At 31.1% G+C, this 12,049-nt stretch overlaps 1 long non-coding RNA gene across 1 annotated transcript in view; it reads left to right on the top strand.

Annotated features, from left to right (window-relative positions):
• Window positions 1-8,412, top strand: part of LOC125858299 (uncharacterized) — a 12,229-nt gene extending 3,817 nt beyond the window's left edge. Inside the window, exons 2-3 of the long non-coding RNA XR_007445726.1 lie at window positions 7,378-7,470; window positions 8,060-8,412. This is a non-coding gene — a long non-coding RNA (uncharacterized LOC125858299). The remainder of the gene's footprint in view (window positions 1-7,377; window positions 7,471-8,059) is intronic.
• Window positions 8,413-12,049: the final 3,637 nt, after the last annotated feature.

The following is a 12,049-nucleotide window of genomic DNA, read 5'->3' as shown; positions in this document are numbered from 1 at the left end:
AAACGTGTAATTTATAGAAAAAAACAATTTGATGAGAATGTTGATAATGAAATCACAAGATCTCTTGAAGAATCATTTAGAGTTGATTACTTCTTATACATAGTAGACCAAGCCATCTTTTCACTTCGAAATAGATTTGAACAATTTGAAGTATATGAAAATATTTTTGGTTTTCTATTTAGTGGGAAAAAATTGAGATCATTAGATGATGAGAATTTAAAAAAATATTGTCTTAATCTTGAATGTTCCTTAAAACATAATACTCACTCCGAGTTATTATGAATTAAAAGTGTTAAGGAAAATCATAAAAGTAGAAGACAATACTCTAATTGAGATACTCAATCAAATAAAAAGACTTGATTCTTTTCCAAATGCTTACATTGCTTATAGAATAATGTTAACAATTCCCGTAATAGTCGCCTCAGCCGAAAGAAGTTTTTCAAAATTAAAAATAATAAAATCTTATATAAGATAGACAATGTCTCAAGAAAGATTAAGTGGTTTGGCTATATTATCGATTGAAAAGGAATTATTAGAAGAGATTGACTACACAAAAATTATTAACAACTTTGCATCTCAAAAAGCTAGAAAAATAGATTTAAAATAAAAACATTTATAATTTTTTTTTAAGGCCTCTAGTTTGATTTTGGCCTTAGGCCACCAATGGGTTTGAGCCGCCCCTGCTTGTTTGCATTGACGGAATGACTTATTTTGTTATTTTAACTTAAAAGGTACGTATTTTATTTTATTATTTTAATTGAACACTACAAAACTATTCTACAAGTAAATAAAATAAATAAATTTAAACATGCTTTTAATCATTATGATTTTGAGCAGTGTCTTAATACCATTAAGATTTATTTTTGCAGGATTAATTTTCATCACTACACATTGTTCACAATCACAGATCACCATCATAAACCACCTTAGCAATAATAACCATCATCACTATTATTGTCGCCAACCACTAATCATTCACTTGTGTTATTACAATCGTCATCGTAAATACTATCGTTGTTAATTATTACTGTCATTCGCTATCACACTATCACCTCTATCATTATAATTATATATGTTGTCATCACTACCATCATTGTCAACTACCATTATCATCATCAATCATTAACCACATATGTAATCACAATCATTACTAACAACCACTATCAATGTCAATCATTACCACAATCATTATAAAATTCAACATAGCTTATAGTATAATATTTGGTTAGTTTTTTTCCCCAATATAGAGACATTATTTTATTTTTCTATTTTTTTTATATAGAAAGGTGAAGAGCAAGGACGACCAGGACGACCAATGGCAAAATGATAATTAATGTATGAGATAGTGGCAAAAATATAATTTAGTGGATATAATCAATTTCTTGTTTTGACTTTTATTCCCACACATTCAACATTGTTCTAGAAGCTCTCATTTCATCTCTTTTTAGATAGTTGTCAGACTATTAACAATTTTTGTTTTAAATTAAAAAAATAAAATAAGAATAGTAGAAAGAGAAGACCCAAAGTCAATTTTTGTTTTAAATTAAAAAAAATAAAAATAGGAATAGTATATATTTTTTCTATTTCTACTATATGACAAATATGGATGACCAAGGGCATAATTGTAATTTCACAGCTAACATTGTGGCCAGATATTTTGAAAAGCCAAGCCAAGTATGGACAATCAAGGGCATAAAAGTAATTTTATAGCTAACATTATGCCCAGATATTTTGACTTTTCTCATAACCATTACAATTCTAACTATTTCTATTATATGGAAAGGTGAAGAGCAAGGACGACCAGGACGACCAATGGCAAACTGGTAATTAATGTATGAGATAGTGGAAAAAATATAATTATTGGATATAATCAATTTCTTGTTTTGACTTTTATTCGCACACATTCAACATTGTTCTAGAAGCTCTCATTTCACCTCTTTTTTTAGGTAGTTGCTAGTATATTAACAATTTTTGTTTTAAATTAAAAAAAAAATAAAAATAGGAATAGTATATATTTTTTCTATTTCTACTATATGCCAAGTATGGACGACCAAGGGAATAATTGTAATTTCACAGCTAACATTAGGGCCAGATATTTTGAAAAGTCAAGCCAAGTATGGACAACCAAGGTCATAATGGTAATTTTATAGCTAACATAGTGGCCAGATATTTTGATTTTTCTCATTGTCATTACAATTCTAGATATTTCTATTATATAGAAAGGTGAAGAGCAAGGACGATCAGGACGACCACTGGGAAAATAGTAATTAATGTATGAGATAGTGCAAAAATATAATTCAATGGATATAATCAATTTCTTGTTTTGACTTTTATTCCCACACATTCAACATTGTTCTAGAAGCTCTCATTTCACCTCTTTTTTTAGATAGTTGCTACGCTATTAACAATTTTTGTTTTAAATTAAAAAATAAAATAAGAATAGTAGAATGAGAAGACCCAAAGTCAATTTTTGTTTTAAATTAAAAAAATAAAAATAGGAATAGTATTTATTTTTTCTATTTCTACTATATGCCAAGTATGGACGACTAGGGGCATAATTGTAATTTCACATCTAACATTGTGGCCAAATATTTTGAAAAGCCTAGCCAGGTATGGACAACTAAGGTCATAATGGTAAATTTATAGCTAACATTGTGGCCATATATTTTGACTTTTCTCATTACCATTACAATTCTAGCTATTTCTATTATATCGAAAGGTGAAGAGCAAGGACGACCAATGGCAAAATGGTAATTAATGTATGAGATAGTGGCAAAAATATAATTATTGGATATAATCAATTTCTTGTTTTGACTTTTATTCGCACACATTCAACATTGTTCTAGAAGCTCTCATTTCACCTCTTTTTAGGTAGTTGCTAGGGTATTAACAATTTTTGTTTTAAATTAAAAAATAAAATAAGAATAGTAGAATGAGAAGACCCAAAGTCAATTTTTGTTTTAAATTAAAAAAAATAAAAATAGGAATAGTATTTATTTTTTCTATTTCTACTATATGCCAAGTATGGACTACTAAAGGCATAATTGTAATTTCACAGCTAACATTGTGGCAAGATATTTTGAAAAGCCAAGCCAAGTATGGACAACCAAGGGCATAATGGTAATTTTATAGCTAACATAGTGGCCTGATATTTTGACTTTTCTCTTTCTCATTACAATTCTAGCTATTTCTATTATATAGAAAGGTGAAGAGCAAGGACGATCAGGACGACCACTGGGAAAATAGTAATTAATGTATGAGATAGTGCAAAAATATAATTTAATGGATATAATCAATTTCCTGTTTTGACTTTTATTCGCACACATTCAACATTGTTCTAGAAGCTCTTATTTCACCTCTTTTTAAGTAGTTGCTACGCTATTAACAATTTTTGTTTTAAATTAAAAAATAAAATAAGTATAGTAGAATGAGAAGACCCAAAGTCAATTTTTGTTTTAAATTAAAAAAATAAAAATAGGAATAGTATTTATTTTTTCTATTTCTACTATATGCCAAGTATGGACGACTAAGGGAATACTTGTAATTTCACAGCTAACATTGTGGCCAAATATTTTGAAAAGCCAAGCCAGGTATGGACAACCAAGGGCATAATGGTAATTTAATAGCTAACATTGTGGCCAGATATTTTGACTTTTCCCATTACCATTACAATTCTAGCTATTTCTATTTCTATTATATAAAAAGGTGAAGAGCAAGGACGACCAGGACGACCAATGGCAAAATGATAATTAATATATGAGATAGTGGCAAAAATATAATTTAGTGGATATAATCAATTTCTTGTTTTGACATTTAATCCCACACATTCAGCATTGTTGTAGAAGCTCTCATTTCACCTCCTTTTAGGTAGTTGCCAGACTATTAACAATTTTTGTTTTAAATTAAAAAAATAAAATAAGAATAGTAGAAAGAGAAGACCCAAAGTCAATTTTTGTTTTAAATTAAAAAAAATAAAAATAGGAATAATATCTATTTTTTCTATTTCTACTATATGCCAAGTATGGACGACCAAGGGCATAATTGTAATTTCACAGCTAACATTGTGGCCAGATATTTTGAAAAGCCAAGCCAGGTATGAACAACCAAGGGCATAATGGTAATTTTATGGCTAACATTGTGGCCAAATATTTTAACTTTTCTCATTACCATTACAATTCTAGTTATTTCTATTATATAGAAAGGTGAAGAGCAAGGACGACCAGGATGACCAATGGCAAATGGTAATTAATGTATGAGATAGTGACAAAAATATAATTTACTGGATATAATCAATTTCTTCTTTTGACTTTTATTCGCACACATTCAACATTGTTCTGGAAGCTCTCATTTCACCTCTTTTTATGTAGTTGTCAGGCTATTAATAATTTTTGTTTTAAATTAAAAAAATAAAATAAGAATAGTAGAAAGAGAAGACCCAAAGTCAATTTTTGTTTTAAATTAAAAAAAATAAAAATACGAATAGTATCTATTTTTTCTATTTCTACTATATGCCAAGTATGGATGACCAAGGGCATGATTGTAATTTCACAGCTAACACTGTGGCCAGATATTTTGTAAAGCCAAGCCAAGTATGGACAACAACCAAGGGCATAATGGTAATTTTATAGCTAACATTGTGGCCAGATATTTTGACTTTTCTCATTACAATTACAATTCTAGCTATATCTATTTCTATTATATAAAAAGGTGAAGAGCAAGGACGACCAATGGCAAAATGGTAATTAATGTATGAGATAGTGGCAAAAATATAATTTAGTGGATATAATCAATTTCTTGTTTTGACTTTTAATCCCACACATTCAACATTGTTGTAAAAGCTCTCATTTCACCGTTTTTTATGTAGTTGTCAGGCAATTAACAATTTTTTGCTTTAAATTAAAAAAATAAAATAAGAATAGTAGAAAAAGAAGTCCCAAAGTCAATTTTTGTTTTAAATTAAAAAAAAATAAAAATAGGAATAGTGTCTATTTTTTCTATTTCTACTATATGCCAAGTATGGACGACCAAGGGTATAATTGTAATTTCACAGCTAACTATTGTGGCCAGATATTTTGTAAAGCCAAGCCAAGTATGGACAATCAAGGGCATAATGGTAATTTTATAGCTAACATTGTGGCCAAATATTTTGACTTTTCTCATTACCATTACAATTCTATCTAGGTCTAGAAACATCCCTCTTCTTCATCACTGTAACATTCTTCATTCAATATAGGTTAGTATGAGTCTCCCGGTACAACGAAGGAAATTTCCGATAAGTGGTTGCTGCTTATTTATCTCTTTGTACTGTTTTCAGGAAGCAACAATATTTGTTCTTCTTCAACATAAAAGTTCCATATGGATCTCCTTATCCTAAAAAAGAGAATTTCGAGATTTACTAATCAGAATGATTTTGCATAGACATTAATTCTTAAAATGATTTGGTGTGTTCCTTTTTTCTTTAAATGATTTGTTAACTTCTTTAATTTGATTTTGGTAAAGAGCTTCCTTTACTTTGATACTATGGCAATATTTTCATCTCTGTAATGTAAAGCGTAAAATGTACTTCGCCTTGTGGAATCTCAATGCTTGTGTTATCTAATATTCTAGCTTTATCAGTTGGAATGTAATAGTTGCACGATTTGAATTTTTCAGGACTTTGAAAGTCGAATTTGCTCGAGGTGGAGAAAGTCGAACAATGCTACGAATTTGAAAAAGGTAATTTCTGGACGGTTTGAACAATGCTACGAATCGAACAATCCGTAGAATTATGACTAAAGTGTAGTAGGAATACACTAGGCAATAACATTCTACGGACTACTTCAATTGGCATGGCAGCACATCTTGGTCCACATTTATCCAAGATTCCAGATAGAAATAGTTTCATATCAAGGCGGATATGCCTTTAGTTTTTAACTTTTCAATTTTTGTAAACAAGTTTGTAACTATGATCTAAGTAACAAGTAAATGAAGATAACTATTGCATGTGCTACTAAAATAACTTGGGTACATAATCAATTGTGTTGGGCCCGTGCAAAGCACATGCTTGCTTATCTAGTGTATATATATATATATATATATATATTATATAGAAAGGNTCATCGGTCTTCTTCTTTAACATTCCAAACAAACAATAGACGTAATATTTCCTTAGAGTAAAGACATAAAGACACAATTAAAGTTGTCTCGTATTTGCATAAAGACACCTTAACTTTCAAAGTGTCCTATCACCCCACAGAACTATTTAATATCTTTGTAAATGAGCCATTTTGACTCATTCCCTCGTCTATGTAGTCGCGCGTGTTGCTCACTCCCTATATAGAATTCAATCCGACCTAACCTTGTTCTTTGAATAAAATTCAAAAGTGGTTGAATTCACCTAATAAAGGCATGGGGAGCTCAGCCAGTCAAACTTCGAGTTGCACAAATTCAAGAAGAGAAACGGAATGCAATGTGTTGTTTTTCAGATTCCATACACCAACTACTAGTCGGTAGGGGCAACTGTACTGAATTGAAATCTCTTGTTTTATTGGGGTTTAGTGTTGTTGGAGTGAAGAAGATAACAGAGAAAGACAAAGGCGGTTGCAAGGGAGAAGTGGGAGAGAGAGAGGTGTTTGAAATCACTTGATCTTGCTATGGAAAAAACCATGAAATCGAAAAATTAGGGCTATCAATGGCTATTTTGGGTTTAAAAATTAGGGAAGATGACATAAATTGATTAAATAATTAATAATAAAGAAAGAAAATGACACGTGTCACTTTTAAACTGGTCCATGGCAGTGAAAACACTGAATGACGCGTTTCATGTGCGTGGCAACAACCCAGACGAGGGAATGGGTCAACATGACCCATTTACAACGATATTAAATAGTTTTGTAGGGTGATAGGACACTTTGAAAGTTAAGGTGTCTTTATGCAAATATGAGACAATTTTAATTGTGTCTTTATGTCTTTTCTCTATTTCCTTAATTTCATACCACGCTCTCAAATCTCTTCATCTTCTCAAGTTTCACCGTATTAAGCATATGATTCGTTTACACTTTTTACCCAAATCTTTTTCAAGCTCAAGTTGGGTATCCATCTTCCTTAAACCTGTTCATCTCTTTTGTGCTCAAACTAGGTATTCGTGTTTACTATCAATTTGTTTGCTAGAGTGGGTTGCTTAACTATGATGATAATACCCTACAACTCTTGTTACATATGTGTGTGCATATATATATATATATACACACACTTGATGCATAGGCCTTTTTATGATTTCTTGTTCCATTTTTGTTTGTGGGTCTTAACCTTGTGTAAATGTGAGCATGCTTGGTTTTAAAGATTCAATTTATCTTTTTGGGAATGTTTTATTAGTTGATTTTTTTCATTCTTGTCAAGGATAATAAACAGGAATTGCACTGGAACAAAGATTCAATTGATCAAGATGTCACCTACAACTTCACGAGTAATGTCACAGTCGTGGAAGGGAAGGTAAATTTTCACTTCTATGAATAAATCATAAATGCGATTGCTAAATTACAATAAATGTGCTCAATTGATATTGAAATGACTACATTCATCTACTTTTATGACTAGACACTTATGTTGTTCGGATTTCACACCAACATTCATGTCGGTATTCAAATTCGGGTGCAAATTTAGAGGTCGGATTGTTCATATGTGAGTGCCTTTGACCAAAGAAAAAGTAAATGGATATAAAATAGTCTTTTGTGAAATCTGATAGATTGTCAGGGGGGTAAGTGCCAAATTTGGCTCAAATATCCTCCAAACATCCCATGTACATATGGAACACATCATCTTCTCAATCTTACTGATCCCCATTCTGTATTCTTGTTTTCTTGCAAAACAGTGAAATATCAAAAGATGACATTGTATATAGCCTTAGGATTCAAATGAGTTATTTGAACTCAAAAACTTCAGACTCGTTGTATTTTCAAAACTTCCCATCCTCAACTCTCAATTACTTATAAATTGATGTGTCATGTACACGTTTCTATTTGTTATGTTCTTCTGTTTTGTTGTTGAAGTCTCTTTAATCTGCAAATTAATTTTTGTATAGGAGTGTTATTGAGAATCTTGATTGATAGCCACGCTGAAAAGATCATAATGGCATACATGGGATGTGTGAATTATCATTGCTTAGAGAATATGTCCTGTACCATTAAAATTTTACTGTTTATCTCATGTATGTTTGTACAGCTAATGAATTGCATCTGTGGAGTATTTCTTGTTTATGAAGTTGGTAGACTTCTATGGAATGTTCAAACTTGTCTGATTTAACCATGAATTTGATGTTGTTTTATACTTAAATTGTTGCTGAAATGTAGCAACAATTACACTACATTATTTCAATGACACTCAAAAAAATCTTGGAGGGAGAAAATAATGACGTTCACTATATTTTTTGTGTGTTTCGTGATTTATATTGCATTTTCATTTTAATATGTGTGAGGTATTTAGACATCAAAGTGAATACAATCTATCATTTTCCCCTCCAATTCTTTTGGCTCCACATTATTCAAGATTTAGATTTCCCTCTTTCTACATTATGATTTCATTTTGCTCATCCCAAAAAGTTATGCATCATTTTTTTAGTCTAAGAGCATTCAACAAGTGATGATGCAATGCATTCCTTTTGTGATATGTTGAAAACTATTGAAAGCAAAGTGTAATGCAAATTTTGAAGTAATTAATATGTCAGCTATAAAGTGTTCCATACTATATATTTTTTGGTATAACTTTTGATAGAAAGTAGATAGATAATATCTAATGCATTATTGAAAAAGGTGAAACAAAATCTTCAAATTTAAACAATCAAGTGGGAAAAATCTGAACTCCATAAATTTAAGTGAAATGTTGATGTATGTTCTAAAGGAAAGCCTGGTGAAGTTGGAGTAGGAGCCATTTTCATTGAAAAATAGAACTGGTAGTAGCATGTTCTGACTGTTATGCAATTTTCTCTAACAATGATTTACAATATTATCGACTGAAGTCATATTATTAGGCTTATGTCGGTGCATTTCAGATTCACTACAGTTATGTTAAAATAAAATCTAACTCTATGTTAATTATTAATATAGAAATTTTCATGGCAATTGGACATATCCAGTGTAATTCCACGAGTGGTGAAGAAAAAGCTAATTCAGTAATATTTGTTAAAGGCCACCGTCTTAGAGAGGCTAATATGATAGCACATTAGCTGGCCAAATAGTTTCCTATCCTAATGATACTACAATTACATTGAAAATGATAAATTGAACATACCATTTTTCAGAATTTGACAAAATAAAAAACACTTAAGCTTGGATAATGGTTAGAATAGTGATATTGTAAACATATTTTTGTAAGTTCTTATTCTTATGATGTGAATGAGTCGTCCTCATATCATTTTGCTATTAACAGTAAAGGTTATGCCTTGGTAGATATTTGTATTGGTTAACTCACTTTTGGGATATTAAGATGTTGTATAAAAAATTAACTTACAGTGCACAAGATGCATTTTATTTTTCCATTTATGTAAGGAGCACTTTTTATGCTGCCTATAAAATATTCTGAAGAAAAAGAAACACCTTAAGATATTATCTGATATTTGCTCTCAAGTATAGAGGTCTGTTTTAAATTCTCAGACAAGAAGAGTATGTAGGTTTGTTTACTTCTATATGCTTTCAAGTATAGATGTATTTTTTAATTTTCAGGCAAAAAGAGTATTAGAAGTCTGTTTTTCTTTCTTTCTATTTTTGGTTTGACTGGCAAACGTCTTTGTAGGTATTATTGCTAAACATGATTTATTTCTGCATGTATGTATTGTGACACACAATCGTTTTGTTGAAGTTACATTATCTGCCTAATTACAATATCTTTTGCAGAAGGTAATCTACAATAAAAGGTTCCAACTTATACAATAGGAGTTGCATGTAGGGAGAAGATTATGAAGGAAACAATCTACCGTCTTTTCACCTTTAGGTAGCTCATAGCTTTGGAACATGTTCTTTTACACTTATTTCAGTATACATGTGGATGATGCCACTCTCACTTAAGGAGTTCCAAGCATCACAAAGGAGAAGAGGTCCTTTGATCTCAATATTCTCCCTGAAAGTGTACTTTTCCAACTTTATCATGTCATACATTGAACATTTCAAACATGAATAAGTCCCTTATGTCTCCACCAATAATCGGTATTGAACGACATATAATTTCTTAATTCACAGAGAAACTATTGTTCTGTTGAAATACCGATAATTACATGAAGATATAGCTTGAAAGTAACTGAAGTTTCTATGAAATACATATCATGCATGGATTGCTGAAACAAGTCTACTTGGATAAGCAAATGTAATTTTTAATATACAACTGCTCTGCTGATTTAAAGTTCTCTCATACTTCATTCATGAATTGTTTCTAAGTAACTGCAAGCTTCAGTTAGACATTTTTATATCTAGAATTTGAGTCTTATAAGAGGATTTAACATTGCACACAGTGCTGCTAGGAACAACATAGTAATTAGATTTTGAATTTCATTAGCGAAGTTATAATGGTACTATTTAATTAGCTGGAATAGGGTTGTATGGTGTTAGATTTCCATATTAATTTCAAGGCATATATCATGCTGCAATTAAATTTAGAGGACCTGATGTCGATATCAATTTCAATGACAGTGACGATCACCATGATCTAAAGCAGGTGTGTGGGATAAACAACCATTGATCCATTTAAGTATGAAAGCTTTTTTTGAACTTAGAAAACTGAATTTGGTTCACTATTATTCGTGAAGTGCAGCTTGACAAAAATAAGGAATAAGTCTCCCCTATCACCAACATGTACCTTCTTTCAATGCACATTATTGTCTTGTGACTGGTATGTAGATGTCGAGCATCTCAAAGGAAGAGTTTGTGCATATATTTGATATATTAATGTCAGAGCACTGAATTGTTTAGATAAAGTTTAAAATACCGTGGAGTCAAACTGTACAAATATGCATGATGGGAGGCCTGGAAAGGGCAATAGCTCGGAAAGAAGTGAGATATTACTTATCACTCCTTATAGCTTATGCATGTCCTATATGATATTTTGTTTTTGTTTTTATTGCAGCTTTGAAACTTGCTTCGAATGTACTGCTAATGAAATGTGGCTTTTATTCCATGGAATAGTAACACAATAGTTAAGAATTTTTCATTCAATGTCATTTGTCAATGATGATGAAGCATGGAGGTAACTTCATGGTTGAACAGTTTGTCAGGCTTCGTTGTGAAGACATATTGCGAGTTCATTACTTTATCCTCTCCTCGGGGTCCAGTTTCAAAATGTACAGAGGTTGTTGATGTACTTAAGCTGAAACCGTGACAAATTTATTTATCATATCAAGCTTGAGACAACAAGATGCCTAAGTTCGTTTGTGAAATGCAAGATGAATATTCACTTTATATCATTTGAGTTGAATAACTTGTATTATATGAAGACCAAATAACTATCGGAAGAATCAGTGAAGTTACTACTATGATACAATGTTATGTTAAGAAATTTCAGCAGAAGCTTGTGATATTTTTGCTTCAACTGTAAGTTCTTATTTACCAATTTTTTGTTGCTTCAGTAAGTAGTAAACTACATACCAGTGGAATCAATTCTCCGATAGATAGAAGCTTATATACTTGCCCATAATTTTTTTTAGTTTTATTCTAAACTGAAGCTTATAAGTTGTCTGAAAAGCTGTATAATGGAGATAACAACAGAAAATTAGAGAAACTAAGCCAAAGTAATTATTGGAAACAATGCAAAATATAAATGTTGGGCCTGTGCTCATACCTATCTAGTATATATAAATATATGTCCTTTTGATTTTCATGCGCAAAGCCTGGTTACATCTTGTATGTATTACAAAAGAAATTCCGCCAGAGCTCTGGTGTCCTCTCTTTCACCCAATTCACTGCGGATGGTTGCTACTGCTATGCATTGTCTTCGATTTACTTTTGATTCCGATGACTCCATCGATCTTCAGGTACCACTGCCGTTCCTAATTTCACCTTATTTTTTGACGGAGTATTGGATTTTAAGG

This window comes from Solanum stenotomum, chromosome 3 (genome assembly GCF_019186545.1).
Source record: "Solanum stenotomum isolate F172 chromosome 3, ASM1918654v1, whole genome shotgun sequence".
Lineage (NCBI taxonomy): Eukaryota > Viridiplantae > Streptophyta > Magnoliopsida > Solanales > Solanaceae > Solanum > Solanum stenotomum.
Note: the sequence above shows the minus strand (reverse complement) of the source record. Positions and strands in the feature narration are given on the sequence as shown.